This window comes from Pelodiscus sinensis, chromosome 1, assembly GCF_052426305.1.
Source record: "Pelodiscus sinensis isolate ZL-2025 chromosome 1, ASM5242630v1, whole genome shotgun sequence".
NCBI lineage: Eukaryota > Metazoa > Chordata > Testudines > Trionychidae > Pelodiscus > Pelodiscus sinensis.
This window is the reverse complement of record NC_143052.1, coordinates 166,766,147-166,785,001: the sequence shown is the minus strand read 5'-3', so window position 1 is coordinate 166,785,001 and position 18,855 is coordinate 166,766,147. Positions and strand designations below refer to the sequence as shown.

Here is an 18,855-nt window from a genome sequence, read left to right as displayed (position 1 = left end):
CGCAATGATGTAGCTCAATTTATATAGCTTATTTCGCGATAAGCCCTGCAGTGTAAACGCACCTTAAGAGTAACTGCAATCAGTCTCTGACTTCTTAAGCTATAAAATAGGAAAAAATCTATTTTGTAGCTTAGATATCTTGTCAGTGCTTTTTTACTCTTTTTTTTTTTAATACTGATTGCCCAGTCATAACTTTTTTATTGGTTATGGACAATGCTTTTTATAAACGTTGTGATTTTCATTTTCTGTAGGAAATATCCATGTTATACCTCACTCCCACTGTGAAGGGATTAAAACCCCTCCTTTTTCAAACTGTCCTATTTCACCTTCCTTGCACTGTGTTTTACAAGTCAATGACATTTATGTACTTGCATTATTTAGCTGAATTGGGTTTGGCCATTGAATATTTTAGAAAGGTACAAGCTCAATATGAGAGTAAATCTTAATTTTTTGTGTTATAGTGCCTCAAATGGGTTTGTGACACAGCCTGGTCTTCTCTGTGTAGATTGGGCCAAACTCTTTTAGAGCCCTGTAAAGACTAGGACCAAAAAATATGTATTACTTACTGGTCCTGGCTAAAGATACAAAACCATGTTTCAACATGTTTCAACATGACAGAATTTGCTGACTAGAACATCCCTTGATAGCCTTTCCAGCGTTCTGAATGAGAGATTATTAGAGATGATGGAAAGCAGGGGGAGAGAATTAACATTCAACTCCTTATACTTTTTCACCCTCTAAAGGCTTGCACAGTGATACAAATGTTAAAAACTTCCATATTTTACCTCTTTTTTTTTTTTCTAACTCCACATACAGTTTGTATAAATTGCCGTTGAACTTGAAGCAAAGTTTCATCGTTCAGTAGACTGGCCGTATAAATCTCTGCTTTTAAGACCCCATTTGCTCTCAGTGCTAATATTGAAACCTCTTGAAACCAATGCCACTGAAGGCTAAGTGGATGATCCCTTGCAGATCTCATTCATGGACCCTACCAAATTTTGATCAAGTTCATCATCATAGTCTTTTAAAAAATGTAAATGTGATGATTTCAGATATTTAAATCTGAAATGTTATAGTGTTAAAACTATAGGGGGTCCTGACAGTAAAGGGAGTTCTGGGAGACACAAGATTAGTGTAGGGGGCTGTGCTGGTGCCATCCTTACTGATGTGCTGGTGGTGGCGGTGGTGGCGCTGCCTTCACAGCTGGGCGGCTAGAGAGCAGCAGCCTAGCCTTGAAGGTAGAGCCAACACCAGCAACAGCACAGAAGTAAGGATGGCATGGTATTACCACCCTTCTGTGCATCTGCCTTCAGAGCTGGACCAGCAATTGACACTCTCCACAGCCCAGCAATGATGGAAGCTGCACAGAAATAAGAATAGCATGGTAGGGGATTGATACCCTTATGCGCTGCTGATGGAGTGCTCCCTTCAGCCTTGGATACCTGACTAGCAGTTGCCGCGCTCTGTTCACCCAGCTGCAAGGGCAGAGCAGTGCAGAAATAAGTGTGGCAATACTGCAGCACCCCTTACAATAACCTTGTGACCCCTCCCGCCTGCTTTTGGATTGGGGCCCTCAGTTTGAAAAACATTGGTCTCCTCTGTGAAATCTATATAACACAGGATAAAAATAGATAAAAGCTTAGATCTCATGGGGAATACCAGATATCATGGTCCATGATGTGTTTTTGATTACATGATTTTGTAGGGGCCTACACATTCAGTCTCAAGATTAAATAATGAGCTACAGCTCCAAATTAGTTTTTCTATTATTTTTATCCTTTTTCCTTTGCTGTTGATAGGTAGATATTTGAAATGTTTGGAAACTGTTCTGATCATCATTTTCAGAGAACCAGACTGGTATTGATCATAAACTTTGGTGTGGTTACTTGCCTCCTGTTACAGATGAGCTTCTTCTGAGTTAGCTTTAAGTCCATGTCTATCCTGATTATAGGGTGGTGCCTGCAGAACTTTTCCCTGGAGACTCTTTTCAGTCCTATCACTTGAGCCTTCAGACAAGCCCTGTACCCTTTTTGGGTCTTAGGCCACTTCCTCAGTTGTCAGTGAGAGAATCCATGCCTGCTCACTACACTGTGTCTCAACTCAGGGACCCTTTCATACTGCTGCTATTCCCTTGGCCACCTACCACATAGTCTCTTTCTCTTCACCCTTACCTCAAGCTTGATTAACAAGTAATAGTCTTAGCAGCACCTTAAAGAGTAACAAAACATATAAGTGGCATCATAAACTTTCGTGGGCACAAACCACTTAACTCGGCTACCCCCTCTGAAGCTCAGGCTTGATGTTCTTTTCACAGAATTTGACTGTCACCAGAACCCATTGGCTTGTTCTCCCTTGAGTTCCAGCAAAGAGCACCTTCCTTTAGTAAACATGAAATGCATAATTCAACTATTTTCTAATATCAAAAATTAAACTGAATACAAGTTTAAGCTCTATAACTACATAAATAAGTTTGTATAGATACATTGTATCTTCCCAGTTTGCAAAAAGTACCACGTTTATTGTGAAGGCTATAATAGCAAATAAATGTTTTAATGGTTGACAACCGATGAGACTCAGCCCTTCTGAGAAAATAACTAAAGAGTACAGATGTGAAACACGATTAAAATCAATTATTTAAATTAAAGTTTCCTGTTTGCCAATTTAAATAATTAAAATTGAAGATTTAATCACTTTCACTTTTGTCCATTACTTTTTCCATGCTCTCAAGTTCCTAATACGCCCTTGGTACCAGCCCTGCTGCAATGTTTGATGGATCTTAAGGTCTCCTCTGGGGATTATCAACTCCCAAACCGTCTCATCTCTATCTGTCCACCTTGACCCCCTCTGCATCTGAGTATTTATTTTCTAGATTTTAGAATTCTGTCACCTACATCTGCTCGGAAAGTTTTAAAAGGTCAGGCCTATTTTAGGGCAACTGTCTCTCCATTGGTATCCACATAGGCCACGGAGTACAAGATGCAATGTTGTGTGTGGGAATCCTCCATAACAGAGTTGACTTGTAACTCTAGATCAGGGTGGGGAACCTTTTTTTGGGCCAGGGGCCATACGCAAGTGAGAAGCAAAGAAAAAACAAAAATTGACTGAGGAGGAGGAAGACACTCCCCACTTTCTTCTTGCACACTAGATCTTAGGGGGGCCCAGGCTAGTAGATTTTGTGTGCTGCAGTCCAGCGGGGAGATGGAGTGCCTGCGCAGGCTCCCCAATGCTGGGGAGAGCCCTGAAGGTCAGATCCAGACAAGCCAGTGGCCTCATCTGGCCTCCATGCCTGAGGTTCCTGCCCCAGCTCTAAATGATAGGGAGCACAGTTTAAAGGTTTGGGGGTTGGAGAGATGTGACTGCCCCACTCCCTCTGCATCTCCCACACCTATTCAAAGTTGGCACCATATTGCCCCTGCCACCCTCACAACTCCTTCCTCACTTCCTTCTCCCATCACCTCTCTGCTGTGGGCACAGTGCAGATTAGAGTGGGCTCTGGACATCTACTGCTGAGCAGGTAACTATAGCTGTGAATGAGGGAAGGGATGGGATGTGAGGCCTTTCCTGTGCTCCCTCTGGCAAGGCTGTACTGCCAATCCTGTGCGTCTTCCCTTTTCTGGGTACCTCCTAACAGGACTTAGTGAGAATGCTAGGTGCTGGTACCTTTCCTAAGCACATCCCCCTCAGCCAGGCTCAACTCAGCTTTCACCCTGGCAGAAATCTGGAGATTAGGGAGGCCCCACTTTGACCCTGCATGTTCCTCCCATGCTTTGCCTCTGCTTCAGAACTAGATCTTTTGTGAAAGCCTCCAAGAAATCTACTTCCTCAATTTTTCTCTAGAGTTTGTGGCAAGACTACTTGACTGTATCAGTGATGGCATCGCCACCTTCAGTCCTGCTGTATTCTGATTTTCCCAGTGAAGGTGGTGGTGACCCAGGAGAGTAGGAATATAACCATATAAAGGCACATTTATAGTCCCTCATCCTTTCCCACAATGCTAAATTGGAATCCCCTTTTCTAAACAATTTCAGGAGCTTCCAAGACTTACTTGAAAGAATGATGGAAGCTCTTCATATTGAACTTTTGATCATTCAGGAGGGATGCAGCTAGAGCTCTGAAACATCAAACAAGAGGGCACGATGATGATCCCAGTAACCAAGCTTCTGAGGAACTAGCTTAGGGTAAATGGCTTATTACTTTGCCTGTTTCCAAGAAGGCTGCTACCTTTTATCAGAGCTCCATTACTGGCTTTGAGGCTCATATTTACTTTGATAGGTGCTATAGAAAACTGTAAAATAGATTAGTTCTACTTTGACTTAAAGTCAATGTAGATTTCTTACTCTTTGTCCTCTGGTATACTGAATGCAATAAAGTAGGCCCTATGCACTTTGTAGTAAGCTGAGGCTAAGTTTGTGGCAAAATTCCGGGATCCAGGGCACTGTTTTAACAGACTGGAAATTCTGCAGCAACTTCATTTAAATTACAGTATAAAGGTTCTTAATGAATTAAATATGAAGGATTAATATAATTATTACCTATATAGTGTATGGTGTTACCACCCCATAAATAGCTTTTTTTCAAGTAGTAGCAGCAAGAAACTGACATGATTCTTGGATGTTTCACATCTTCTCAGAAAATTCTGAGATGTGAAATTACTAATTTTACTCTGCAGAGGTGGGCAGAGCTATGATCTTGCTCTTTGCAAATTCAGGATGACTGCGCTGCTGTCTGTGTGCATACTACTTTCACGTTTAGGAGCTTTTCTTTGGTAATGGAAAAATGAAGAGTTAAGTTCTCTAGAAACAGACAACTTAGTGCCATCCACCTAGCTCGATATAATTCAACAGAAAGATTTGATGGAGTTTTCAAGGCTTGTAGATTTGGCAGGAGGAAACTATATTGTTACCTTCAGCATGACAGTGAGTCTCTACTGATCTGGCACTTGAAAATTACTGACTCTCAAACTTTTTGGGCAGTTTGCCAGGGAGTAACTCAGTTCTTCTCAGTCTTTAGCCACAATTATACCCAGTGCGTTGGTATGAGTATGGTGTTCTTATAGATATATAGTATGACCGTGGGACTCTAGAAGGCTGAAGTTTGAATTCATCTGATATTCAAATTGTAAAATTGCACAGATTAGAGTTGTGAAAGGCTTAACATTAACAGGCACCACCACTGTAATACGTTAGCCTTGGAAGGGACACTTGTGTTTGACTACCATGTAAAAAGGCAATCTGGCTCTGAAAAATTATGTATTTTGCATCATTTTCCTTATTACATGGCAGAAAAAATTGAACACAGAGTTAAGGTTTCCTGCTGGTAGCTTGTGTCCTTCCAGAACATTACATTCAGCAGAACTCAGAAACTTCTGAAAACTGGAAATTGAGTTACAGTAAATGTCCATGCAATCTTAAGTCTTCCCTCTGGAGCTGGCAAAAGCTAGTGGGAATTACCTGCTTAGTCTTCACTGTTACATGTAGCTGTACTGAATAGTGGAGACAAGTGGGGGAGGTTGCTAGAGTTGTGTTTGTGATAGGAAGAGATCGTGGAAGTAGTTTGAGCATCCTGGAGCTGCAATTGTGGTATGAGATCTGGGTTTGAGTCCCCCTCAATATGTGTGATCAAAAGGAAGAGATGTATATGTAAATTCAAGTTTCAGTCTGCATTATTTCAATTCAGAATTGTGTAGCTTGTGTCAGTAGCTAGACATTGGAGTCTTCCTGCCATAGGGTATTGTCAGTAGCAAGGTGGGATTTGAAAACAGTCTGAATTTAATGATGGGTAAGGGAAGGGTTAGGATATGTCTACACATAAACCACTTCAGCTGCACTGCTATAGGTGCACTGCTGCTGAGCTTCAGTGAAGACATTATCTATGCCAGTGGTCCCCAACGTTTTGGGGCTGCTGGGCGTCTGGGGGCAAGACTGCTCACGTGCCGCGTGCCTGGGGCTGGCACTGGCAGGTGCTGCGACTCTGGGCAGGGGCCGCCCAGGCGCCGCATGCCCGAGGTCGCACCGGCATGTGCTGCGACCCTGGGGCAGGGGCCGCCCATGCGCCCGGGGCTGGCACCTGCTGCGCGCCCGGGGGCGGGGCCAGCCCAGATTGCTCCGCGGGTGCACTTAAATAGCCCAGCGGGTGCCATGGCGGGGACCACTGATCTATGCAATTGGGAGGAGTCCTTCCATCTGTAGAGATACTCCACCTCCCTATGAAAGGTCAATGGGAGAATTCTCCAGTAAATCTAGTGCTGTCTACATTGGGGTTAGATCAGTTTAACTGCGTTGTTCAGATGAGTGAAGTTTTCATCTGAGCAATATAATTACACTGATTTAATTTCATAATGTAAACCAGGCCTTAGGTAGTGTGAAAGCATTATTAAAGGGTATGAAGTGGCTATTAAATTTTACAAATGTGAGATTCTCTGAGGGGAGTAAACTCAGGCCTAGTCTACACTAACCACCCCGCCACCCTTGGTCGATCTAAGATATGCAGTTTCAGCTACACAAATAGCATAACTGAAGTGTACTTGCTTACAATAGTGTCTTCCATGCAGTAAGAACAGCAGGAGCTGCTTTTCCATCAGCTCTACTTACACTTCCTGGTGGAGTACCAGAGTTGATGGGAAAGTGCTCAAAGTCTGATTTATCACGTCTACACAAATGTGATAAATCCACCGCTGGTGGATCAGTTTCTGCAGTCCTTAATGTTTGAGCATAGAGCCAGTGCAGGTAGCACCTATCAACCACAATGAAGACGCAGAGTGTGAATATGAGGGTACGTCAAAACTAAAAACTTAAGTCGACCTATATCAGGTTGACGTACAGCCATTGCAGTATGTACTTCAGTGATGCACATCCACACTGCCCTCCGTGGGTCGGTGGTGCACATCCTCACGAGGAGCAGGTCTATCAACCTAAAAGGTGCAGTGTGGGAACCTTAGAGCCTCGTCTCTCAGCTTTGCTAGCAGTTCCTGGTGGGCTGCCTCCCTTCCTTTCTCCCTACTGTGAGTGGGGGATACCGCATGGGATTTCTCACCTGCCTAGTGTGCGGGGTCCAGCCACCCAGCTCAGGCACCAGCTGTGAAATGGACAAGAGAGCTAATAACCAATATAAGTAACTTATTATCCACACAGACACTGCCTTGCCCTAACTACACCAAATAAGCTCCATGGCTTTTGTGGAGGTACATTTATGTTGATGTAGCAGAGTACTTACATCAATGGGGCAAGGATGTAATGTAGACACTGATGTAATTAGGTCATATAAACTGCCTTCCATCAACGTAACACTATAGTGTAGACCAGGCCTTAGTGTTTTGGACCAGAGTGATCAGCGTTAAGGTTCTTTGGATGTTTGCCATAGCGTTTTCAGAACTTTGAGTTTTGCTGAAATCCATATTCTGGAATAGCATAAGCTATTATTGGGCAATCTTAACTCTACATTAAGTTCTTTGCTATTTAATTTCCTAGCTTTTTAAACAGATTTTTTTTTTGGTAGGAATTAGTGGTCATTTAGGCCATTGTAGTTCTAACTGAGGTTTGCAGTTGATATGCTGTTGTGGCTAGGTAACAGTCAACAGACCAACTTTTACAGAGTGCTTTTCTTTGATGCATGTCAAGGAATGTGCATCATTATACCAGTTTTATACCTGGGAAACTGAAGCATAGAGAGGTAAAGTGACTTGTCCAAAGGTCACACAGTAAGCCAGTGATAGAGGTAGTTAGGAATAGTCCCAGCCCAGTGGTATTTCCACTAGGCCACATAGTTTTTGTGTGATTCCTCAATGATCCTTCCTCTCCCTCCCATACATTTTGTTGTTGTGGAATGGAAATAATGGTTGTCTTTTTAAATGCTTACACTGTGTAGCTGCTAAGAAGGTAAGTGAGAGAAATCTCATTCATGGTCTACGTCCCAGAATCCCGATAGTTTTTAGATACTTGGTACTTCCAGTAAGTGTGTGAGACGACACTTGGTATGTCTGTCTCCTCCTCCACTCCTGCAATACTACACCATTCCCGGCAATATGTAACTTTCCTGCCAACATTTCCAGCTCCCTCTCCTCTCCCTGTCCCATTAAGTTCATTAGTTGACATTGTTGAAGTTATGAACATGAAAGAAGTTTCTCCTTGATGTCTCTTGTTCTAAGCTGCTGTATACGCTTATTATAACCGGTGGCTTATTAGAGAGCCACTCACAGTCTAGATGAAGTAATTTGAGTTGTATGCTGAGTTGGCTTCCTTACTCCTAGTACCCACCCCAAGTTGGGATTCTTGACTTGACTTCTGTCAGGCTTCTTTAGCCTTGTCCTGTGTATGTCTAGTCTGCGTGTTCTCTGAACCAGACCGCTCCCTCCTCACTTTCCCTGGTGGTGTTCTCTTAATTATTCATTTTCTGGATTTTAGATATTTAAATGTTAACTTTCAGATCCTTCCCATCTCCCTCCTCTGCAGTTACCAGCTCTCATGGAGGGACGAGAGAGAGATTTAGAACACAATGAGCAGGGATTTCAGTTCAGACACCTGCCAAGGAACCCGAGTTCCCAGCACATTCAGAAGAGAAGTCAGGATTGACAGACCCCTCCAACCTAAAATCCAGCTTCCTCTGCTACCCATCATGTTCTGCAACTCCTTTTGCTCTCTCTCCTCTGCCACCTGTTACCAGTTTTCCCCAACCCCCACAGACCAAAACCCCTTTCCCCATACTTTTGCACCCCTGAGAACCTCTTCCTGCCCTGTGAGCGCTTGCAAGTATAACTTATTTTCTTTTCAAAAATAGTTTCACCTTGACAGAGGCAGATTTTTTTCCCATTGTTTACATTTTATTCTCAGATTTCTACCCGGGGTGGTTTCAAATTTCAAAGTTGATATAATCTGAATTTACTGAAATATTGTTTTTTCCCCTCAGATTATTTATTTTGGAAACCCATTTCTCATATGACCCTTTGTTTGGATCACTCACCCTACTCTCCTCCACCTTGGGCAGGGGGCTGGGACCCATAACAGATTTCAAAATTTGCTTCAGCATGTGGATTTTTGAGCATTTATTCTGTTTTTGAGCATTTATTCTGGCAGTTCATGGCAATTCTTTATGAAATTTAGAAGGAGAATGAAGGAGAGGAGCAGTAGCTCAGAGAAGTATAGGATGCAGGTGTCTGCAAATTTACAGGGCTCGACACTGGGTACACTGGGGCTGGACTGAGGCTCAGAGGCACAATCCCCCCTCCCCCAAGCATGCTTGGGGAGAGCCATGTGGGCAGCTGTGGGGAGCCTGTGCAGAATAGCAGACCCTTCACCTGCCCTCAACTGGTCAGGTAGCCTGCAGGTGGGGTGGGACACAGCGGGGGGCGGTTCTCGATTCCAGGTGAAGAGTTTCATTGTGGTTTCCCACAATGTGGCTGTGGTGTGGTCTTGGGAGCTGCCTGGGGACTGCTCAGGCCCCATGCCCAGAGAAGGCAGAGGGTTCACTGTGGCTTCCGAGACCTGCCCACCCATCTCTTACCCCAAGGGTGGGCAATAATTGTTGGCTGGGGGCCAGAAGGGGCGGGTCCTAAACTGGAAAGGGTGGGGTCAGGATGCTTCTGGGCTACCCCACCCACAGACCATGATTGGTCTGGGGATGGGGGAGTGCCTTTGCTCCGCCCCCCTTCCCATTAGGCACCCATACCCCAGCAAGGTGGGAAGAGGCTTCACATGCTCCCTCTCCCCCAGCCCAATCATTGACCTGGGTGTGGGGGAGCGTGCGAAGCCTCCTCCTGCCCTGTGAGGAGTACACGGCACTTCAAAGTGGAGTTCATAGGGCTCCCCAATCACCGGTTCGATGATGTAAGAAATCTCGTTAGGACTGCTACCACCAGCCAAATGGTTTCCATCATAACGTGCCTCAAACTTATGGGGTGCATGGTGGCTACCACATATGTGATTCCTCATGCCAGGCTGTGCTTCCATTGTTTCCAGCACTGGATCTCTTCAGTGTACACACCAGCTAGCCATCAGATCCACAGGCGCATTTCCCCTCCCCCAAAAGTCCTCACCTCCCTACAGTTGTGGTCACAGGCATACAACCTCTGCGATGGGATGCCTTTCCACCGGGACCAGCTGTCCAAACAAATTATGATCGACGCCTCACTGATGGGGGGCACACTTCCAACAACAGTTTGCACAAAGGAAATGGTCCAAAGACGAGTCAAGACTGCACATAAACCTGCTCGAGTGTCAAGCAGTCCACAACACGTGCAAGCACTTCCACCCTTACGTCCAAGGCTCTTCTGTGTGGTTCCTCACCAACAATGACAACTACGTTTTACATCAGCTGCCAAGGGGACGCAAGATCCCAGTCACTATGCGCAGAAGCCATCAGGCTTTGGAATTGGTGCATCCGTCACAATATTACCATTTCAGCAGAATACCTGCCTGGAGACAAGAACATTACGCAGGTACCCTTAGCCGCAACTTCCTCACAGAACATGAGTGGGAACTACACGATCAAATCACCCACAAGCTGTTCCACTGATGGGGGCAGACCACACATAGATCTCTTTGCCACCACGCAGAACTCCAAATGCCCGCAGGACTGCTCCCAAGTGGGCATAGGGTGCAGCTTCCTGGGCGATGCCATGCTTTTCACTTGGGGGGGGGGCACCTATTCTACCCCTTCCCACCTATTCCTCTCATTCTCAGAGTCCTCCGGAAGATACAGATGGATGGGGCCCAAATGATCTTGATAGCCCCAGTCTGGCCACGGCAGACATAGAATCGTAGAATAATAGGACTGGAAGGGACCTCGAGAGGTCATCGAGTCCAGCCCCCTGCCCTCAAGGCAGGACCAAGCTCCGTCTACACCATCCCTGACAGATGTCTATCTAACCTGTTCTTAAATATCTCCAGAGAGGGAGATTCCACCACCTCCCTTGGCAATTTATTCCAATATTTGACCACCCTGACAGTTAGGAATTTTTTCCTAATGTCCAATCTAAACCTCCACTGCTGCACTTTAAGCCCATTACTCCTTGTCCTGTCCTCAGAAACCAAGAGGAACAAATTTTCTCCTTCCTCCTTGTGACACCCTTTTAGATATTTGAAAACCGCTATCATGTCCCCCCTTAATCTTCTTTTTTCCAAACTAAACAAGCCCAGTTCATGAAGCCTGGCTTCATAGGTCATGTTCTCTAAACCTTTAATCATTCTTGTCACTCTTCTCTGTACCCTTTCCAATTTCTCCACATCTTTCTTGAAATGTGGCACCCAGAACTGGACACAGTACTCCAGCTGAGGCCTAACTAGCGCAGAGTAGAGCGGCAGAATGACTTCACGAGTTTTGCTTACAACACACCTGTTGATACAACCTAGAATCATATTTGCTTTTTTTGCAACAGCATCACACTGTTGACTCATATTCAACTTGTGGTCCACTATGACCCCTAGATCCCTTTCCGCCATGCTCCTTCCTAGACAGTCGCTTCCCATCTTGTATGTATGGAACTGATTGTTCCTTCCTAAGTGGAGCACTTTGCATTTCTCTTTATTAAACCTCATCCTGTTTACCTCTGACCATTTCTCTAACTTGCTAAGGTCATTTTGAATTATGTCCCTATCCTCCAAAGAAGTCGCAACCCCACCCAGTTTGGTATCATCTGCAAACTTAATAAGCGTACTCTCTATCCCAATATCTACATCATTGATGAAGATATTGAACAGCACGGGTCCCAAAACAGACCCTTGAGGAACTCCACTTGTTATCCCTTTCCAGCAGGATTTAGAACCGTTAACAACAACTCTCTGACTACGGTTATCCAGCCAATTATGCACCCACCTTATCGTGGCCCTATCTAAGTTATATTTGCCTAGTTTATCAATAAGAATATCATGCGAGACCGTATCAAATGCCTTACTAAAGTCTAGGTATATGACATCCACCGCTTCTCCCTTATCCACAAGGCTCGTTATCTTATCAAAGAAAGCTATCAGATTAGTTTGGCATGACTTGTTCTTCACAAACCCATGCTGGCTATTCCCTATCACTTTATTACCTTCCAAGTGTTTGCATATGATTTCCTTAATTACCTGCTCCATTATCTTCCCTGGGACAGACGTTAAACTGACCGGTCTGTAGTTTCCTGGGTTGTTCTTATTCCCCTTTTTATAGATGGGCACAATATTTGCCCTTTTCCAGTCTTCTGGAATCTCCCCTGGCTGCCATGATTTTTCAAAGATCATAGCTAAAGGCTCAGATACCTCCTCTATCAGCTCCTTGAGTATCCTGGGATGCATTTCATCAGGACCTTGGTTCACAAGTCTTTATCACCTGTCTCTACAACCTCCCTACCCACTTCTGAACCACTCAGATCTACTCTCCCAGAACCAGGGATCCATACTTCACCCCCAACTACAAACATTGCACCTGATGGCATGGTACCTATCTGGTTCTAGAAGTGGAGCAGCAGTGTTCCCAACAAGTGAAAAGTCTTCTGCTCCACAGCAGAAGTCAAATGACATGCAAGACTTACCTATACAAGTGGCACTGGTTTACACAGTGGTGTGCACACAGGGCACTTGAACCATCCAGGATGCCGCTTCACCAATTACTGGAGTACATCATGCACCTGAAACAACAAAACTTGTCAATTTCATCGCCCCGGGTGGATGTGGTCGCCGTTATGGCCTTCCACCCTCTCATTGATAGGTTCTCCATATTTGCACACCCCATCTCGAAAAGATTCTGGAAGGGCCTGCAGAACCTTCACACACCTCAAAAAACCTTTTCCCCCCACATGGGACTTAGAACTGGTCCTACACTCACTCAGAAGATCACCCTTTGAACTAATGGCAACTGCACCACTTTACCTTTCTGACCATGATAACGTTGTTCCTTCTGACAATCACTTCTGCAAGGTGGGTCAGCGAACTCGCAGCTCTCAAGGCCTTGCCTCTATACACGACCTTTCACAAGCATCAGGTCATCCTGCGACCACACCCGTCCTTCTTACCTTAAGTGAATTCAGAATTTCATATCAATGAACTGATAATCCTGCCCACTTTCTACCCAAAATGACATCATTCCAGGGAAGAAGCCATATTACACATCCTGGACATTAGAAGGGCAGTTACCTTTTATCTCAATAGGACTCAATCATTTCGATCATCCTAGAGATTGATAGTTTCCCTGGCTGAGAGGTCCAAGGGAAAACCACGGTCTTCCCAGCACATATCAAAGCTCATAACATCATGCATTACTACAAGCTGCTTGCTCCAGAATAGGACATTACCAACAAATCCAAAGGCTCATACTACCAGAGCTATGGCGACATCTGCTGCTTTCCTAAAGGGAGTTTTACTCCAAGAAATACGCAGAGCAGCGACGTGGTCTTCTAATCACACCTTCATAAAGCATTATGCTATTCCACCATGCTCCACAACAGATACCACAGTAGCCAACACGGTTCTCTCCACAATCTGTAGCAATTGATCAAAGCCCACCATCCATCTCAGTGGGCACTGCTACATAGTCACCAACTGTGGAGCACCCACAGGACATCACTTGAAGAAGAAAGAGACATTACTCACTTTGTGCAGTAATGATTGTTCTTCGAGATGTGTGTCCTTGTGGGTGCTCCACTACCCATCCTCTTCCCCAGTGCTTTGGGCAATAATAGCAGCCCCCGAGGGCATCAAGAAATAGAGGAGAAGCAGGCTTCGTGCACTACTTCAGAGGCGGGAGTGCCACTCTCCGTTCGCACATGTGCAGCCCACCCGATCACTGCTCTCAATCTTCGATCTTTGGTGCCAACTGTGGAGCACCCACGGGGGGACACATCTCGAAGAGCAATTGTTATTGTACGAAGTGAGTAACTTCTCTTCCTCAGACCACTTATCCCCTACATAAGAACGTTTGCTTGCCTTTCATTTTTGTTGGTCATCTTCCATGTCTGAAGACCCCTGAGTCTTTCAGGCTGGTGGTATGTGGCTCTATATTTAATTCAGATTATTTACATGTATGATTTTTTTCAAGACTCAATTTACATTTTCCATTAGGGAAACTTGTATTTTAAAATACAAAAGGTATTCACTGTGGGTATCTTGCCAAGGATTTAATCCTTCAGCTTCTACAGTTCCTTCATGTTGGATTGTCTTGTTACTGAAGAGATCTGGGTAGTCTGAGTACAGTATTAAAATCCACGAAGACCTATTATACACAGCTCTTTCTGAGTTGTTTTTCTTGGCATTTGAATCAATTACTGTCTATCTTAGTTATTTATAATGTCCCAGTCCCTTACAATTGTTATATATTTATTATCAAAACATCCTTGTGATGTAGGGAAGTATTATAACCCTTACTTTACTGGTATGGAAATGAGGCTAGAGACATTAAGTGACTTGCCTAGGGTCACACAAAAACTTAGGGTAGAGTATGCAATTAAATCCAGGTTTTCCGAGTCCAAAGCTAGCACCTTAAACATTAGACCATCCTTCCTCCCTTACTTGATGTCACTGTTTTCAGTCTTCAAGAACATTCTCCTTGTACTATGTCTCTGTCAAGATTTAACTTCTAGAAATGAGAGCATCATCCCAAAGTACTGAGACACCCAGATCCTTCCAAATTAGATAGAAGCAGAGCCATGTACCATTAGCCTGAACCTACTGTTGCCTCTCCATCACCATACAATATTCTGTAAGGATAAGATGCAACTTCTCCTAACTAAGCTGGATTCTGACTTCCATTTTAACATGTTCATTAACCTCCTGTTTTCATCTCAAACCTTATTTTTTATGAGGCAAGCTTGGCTACATAGCTTGAATGTTAAAAGCGGTATGGCTGGATTTTCAAAGGGGCTCAGTATTCATCTGCTCCCATTGTTCTCAAGGGAAGATGTTGGCTGCTGAGCACTCTTTAAGATCTGGTCCTATGCTATTATTAAGGTTAAGATTTTGTTACTGTTTTATTTTTCTTAAGTCATGGACAGGTCATGGGCAATAAACAAAAATTCATGGAAGCCTGTAATCTGTCTGACTTTTCTTAAAAAATAATGGGGCAGCCTGGAGGCTAACAGGGAAACAACTGACACCTGAGCCCCAAGGGAGGGGGATGAGAGGCTGAATGAACCTTACTACAGCCCTGGTGGTTCATAGCTCCGAGAGCCCCCTACCATATACAATGGGGTTGACTGCTCCCAGGACCCCCCACAGCAGTCAAAGTGGAAAATATGCAGGTCTCTGAAAGTAATGGAATATATAATCCATAATATAATCTTATCCTTAACTATTATCTAGAGATGAAAAATCACTTAATGTAAACTATCTAGCTTTTCTGTAGTCTTGGAAGAGACTGTTGGGTTCAGGCAAGCGCTATTTCTGCTGTGGAGTTCCACTAACTGATCAAATGTTTGTATGTAAATATATTATGAACTTGCAGTGTGCCGGTTTAAGAAGACCTTAGAATGTACTCTGACTGGTCCAAGGTATTCTTTTTGGCATATATTAGAAATGCTTTCTCTGTTGACACACATGGTGTTAAATGCATTCATTGATTCAGCAGTACTCTCCTGATTTGGCTTTCAGGATAAGTGTCCCATCTGGGGGAGCATTTCCTTAGATGCAGCTGACCTGGAGTTGGTTAATGCTAGTAAATCTCTCTATAGAAGGGCTCTGTGATGGTCAATACCTGAAGAGCAATTAATTAGTAAAAATGTAGTTCTTTGAGTAATTAGATCTATATTCCTTTATCTTTTTGGATATTTGTACACTGAATAAGCGGAAAGGAATTAAAGTTGTTTCATGTCATTGGCCTTTTATCAAGTTGTTGGGTCTGAATGCTCATTGCTCTTGCTTCATTCATCATCTGAAGAAGTGGGTTGTGCCCATGAAAGCTCACGATGCTATCTGTGTTTTTTGTTAATCTTTAAGGTGCTGCAGGACTAGAGATGTAAGGGTACGTCTACACTTGCATCCTAGTTCGAACTAGGGATGCAGTGTAGGCGACCAAAATTACTAATGAAGCAGGGATTTAAATATCCTGCACTTCATTAGCTTGATCTTGCTGGCGCATTACTCTGCTGAACAGCTGTTTTGAAAGTGAAAGTGCGCACCAGGACGTGTTAGTTTGAACCAAACCCCTTGGTTCGAACTAACGTTACTCCTCAAAAAATGAGTAATGCGCCAGCGAGATCATGATAATGAAGCATGGGATATTTAAATTCCCGCTTCATTAGCAATTTCAGTCGCCTACCTTTGCATCCCTAGTTCGAACTAGGGTGCAAGTGTAGATGTACCCTAAGTGACTAGCCAACTATCTGATAAGCATAAACTTGTCAGATAGTTGACTAGTAATGTGACTAGTCGCGTCCCCTTCTCCTCCTTGCTGCCTCTATCAGAAAGAGGCAGCGGTGGGGGAGGGGGAGAAGAGTGAAGGAGAGCGGGATCCAGCCTAAAAGCCGGTTCCCCTCAGCACCATTTCTGTGGGGGACAGGAGAGGTAGAGGCACAGCGGGAAATGATGAGAGCGGGGACTGAAGCCCACCAGAGCCCTTGTACATTTCAAGGGCTGAGGCACCACAGGGAGCGTGGGGCCAGCAGGAGTCCCCCACTGGCCTCTGTGGGGCTTTCTTTTGAAATGTACAAGAGCCCCACTGGTGCTGTTATACATTTCAAAAGCTCAGGAGCTACAGGGACCTTGGCAGGGCTCTTGCTAGAGTTCAAATATGGAGGCGCCCTTATCAACTAATTGAATAGTTGATGGAAATCCCATCAACTATTCGATTAGTTAATCTATATTTAACATCGGTATGCAGGACCACTTGTGTTAAAAGATTTTATAAGTTACAGACTAACACGGCCACCCCTCTGAGACTCTTAATATAGCAATGTTTTCAGAGAGGGTTTCAATCTCTGTGCAAGAATGTGAGTGCCAAGATTGGGAGTCTGTTGTCTGTCTTCTCAAATAATTATTTAATAGGTAACCCCTCCCCCCTTTTGTCTTGTTACTATTGGGAAAGCAGTTATGTTGAGTTTATGATCTTGCACAGACCCCAGAGCAGTGAACCATGTTGTCCAAATGTGCCTCTGCTTTCAGGAAACCTGTTGTTTTTCTTAGTTAGATACATTTTGATGGGGCTCTATGGTTATAAAAGAGCAACAAAATAAGGAGCAGAGAGCTTCTTGTTTTGTATTTTTTTGGAAATTACCATGGCTGTTGTCTGTAGGTCTGTTCTAAAAATGCAGACTTGAAATCACTGGGGAGAGAGAAAGAAACTTGCAGTTCTATCTTTCCTTGTGTTGCCTCTGGTCAGGCACTAGATTGTTTTTCTGTTTTTGTTCCTCTGGGTGGCATCTGTCTTCAGGAAAGATCTCCTTACAGCAAAACACAGACTGCTTAACTGGCTATTTCACTATTGCTGCTTCTGGCTGCTAGGCTGAATTATTTGAGCAGTTGTAATGTAGATGCCTGCAAGGTTTATCAGTTGTTGGGAAGAAAGGTGTTAAGAGAATTACTTTTTTTCTTCGCATCTCTGCTTTTTTGCAGATTCCCGAAAAACCTCTGTCTAATAAGGTTCCATAGTTCACATGGGTAGAATGGTTTTTATGTTATTTAGCATGTTTTTGTTTGTACTAGCATCCTCCTCTGTGGGTTTATTAAATTCATAGATTCCAAGGCCAGAAGGGACTATTGTGATCATCTAATCTGATGACCTGTATAATACAGGACACAGAACTTCCAGAAAATAATTCCTAGAGCATACTTTCAGGGGAGAAAATACCTTGATTTTAAAAGTGCCGGTGATGGAGAATGCACGATGACCTCCTGGTGCAATGTTCTACTGGTTAATTACCCCTACTGTTAAGGCATAATTTTTTATTTCCATTCTGAATTTGTCTAGCTTTAACTTCCAGGCATTGGATCATGTTATACCTTTCTCTACTAGATTGAAGTTCTCATGATTAAATATTGGTTCCCCGTGTAAGTATTTATAGACTGTAATCAAATCCCCCCTTTATCTTCTGTTTGTTATTCTAAATGAACTGAGCCTTGTGTTTTTCACTGTAACTCATATTGTGTAATCTTTTAACCATTACTGTGGTTCTTCTCTGAATATTTATAATTTATCAATATCTTTCTTGAATTATGAACCTCAGGACTGCACAATATTCCAGTAGTGGTCACACCACTATAAAATCTAGAAATAAAGTAACCACTTTCCTCCTGCTCAAGAGTCCTCTGTTTATATATCCAGGGATAGCATTAACCCTATTTAGCCCATGCATTTTATTGGGCACTTCAGTTTCAGATATCTGTATACACTAAAATGGGGATTTTCCTCTGGTCTCCAGTGGATAACTGTTCAAGTATAATTTCATTTTCTTGTTCTATTTATCAAATGTACTTTCAGTTCTTTAACTGTCTGTACAAAATGCATTAAATATAAACTATTATAAAGGAGAGGTGTCCGTCACACCATCTGTGTCAGAGAACATTTACCAGTAGAGAAAAGGGAACAACTTGATTGATTCCTGTGTTGCTTGGTACAGCAGGGGCTGGTTGAAGGGGCTTCTGGGAGTTGTAGTTCTGAGAGTGACTCTTCTTTTGTGGGGCCAGCTTCACGCAGAGGTTTGGTGTGTTTAGTAGGTTGAGGCTGTGGTTGGTTAGCCCCGAGCCAATCACCAGACAGACAGGGCAGAGCCTGAGCTGATTTTTGGATGGCATAGGAGAGTGTGTTCCACCCCCTGCACCCGAAATGGACGTTCTGGGAAGTGCTGACCAGGTATACCCTGGAGCCAAGCATGTGACTGCGCTTGCAGGTCTTCACGGCTGGCTACCTCCTGCTTCAGGTGCTGGGCGTTGAGCTGTTTCTGCAGGACTGCTTTTTGCCTCC

At 43.9% G+C, this 18,855-nt stretch overlaps 1 protein-coding gene and 1 long non-coding RNA gene across 5 annotated transcripts in view; one reads left to right on the top strand and one right to left on the bottom strand.

The window, feature by feature from the left end:
* LOC112545990 (uncharacterized) overlaps window positions 1-7,328 on the bottom strand; it is a 37,915-nt gene extending 30,587 nt beyond the window's left edge. For both annotated transcript variants that reach the window (XR_003089589.3, XR_012897674.2), the window contains exons 1-2: window positions 7,213-7,328; window positions 4,046-4,111 (exon numbers count right to left, since the gene is read on the bottom strand). This is a non-coding gene — a long non-coding RNA (uncharacterized LOC112545990). The remainder of the gene's footprint in view (window positions 1-4,045; window positions 4,112-7,212) is intronic.
* POU2F1 (POU class 2 homeobox 1) overlaps window positions 1-18,855 on the top strand; it is a 200,370-nt gene that overhangs the window by 50,755 nt on the left and 130,760 nt on the right. The gene's annotated exons all lie outside the window — the stretch shown is intronic.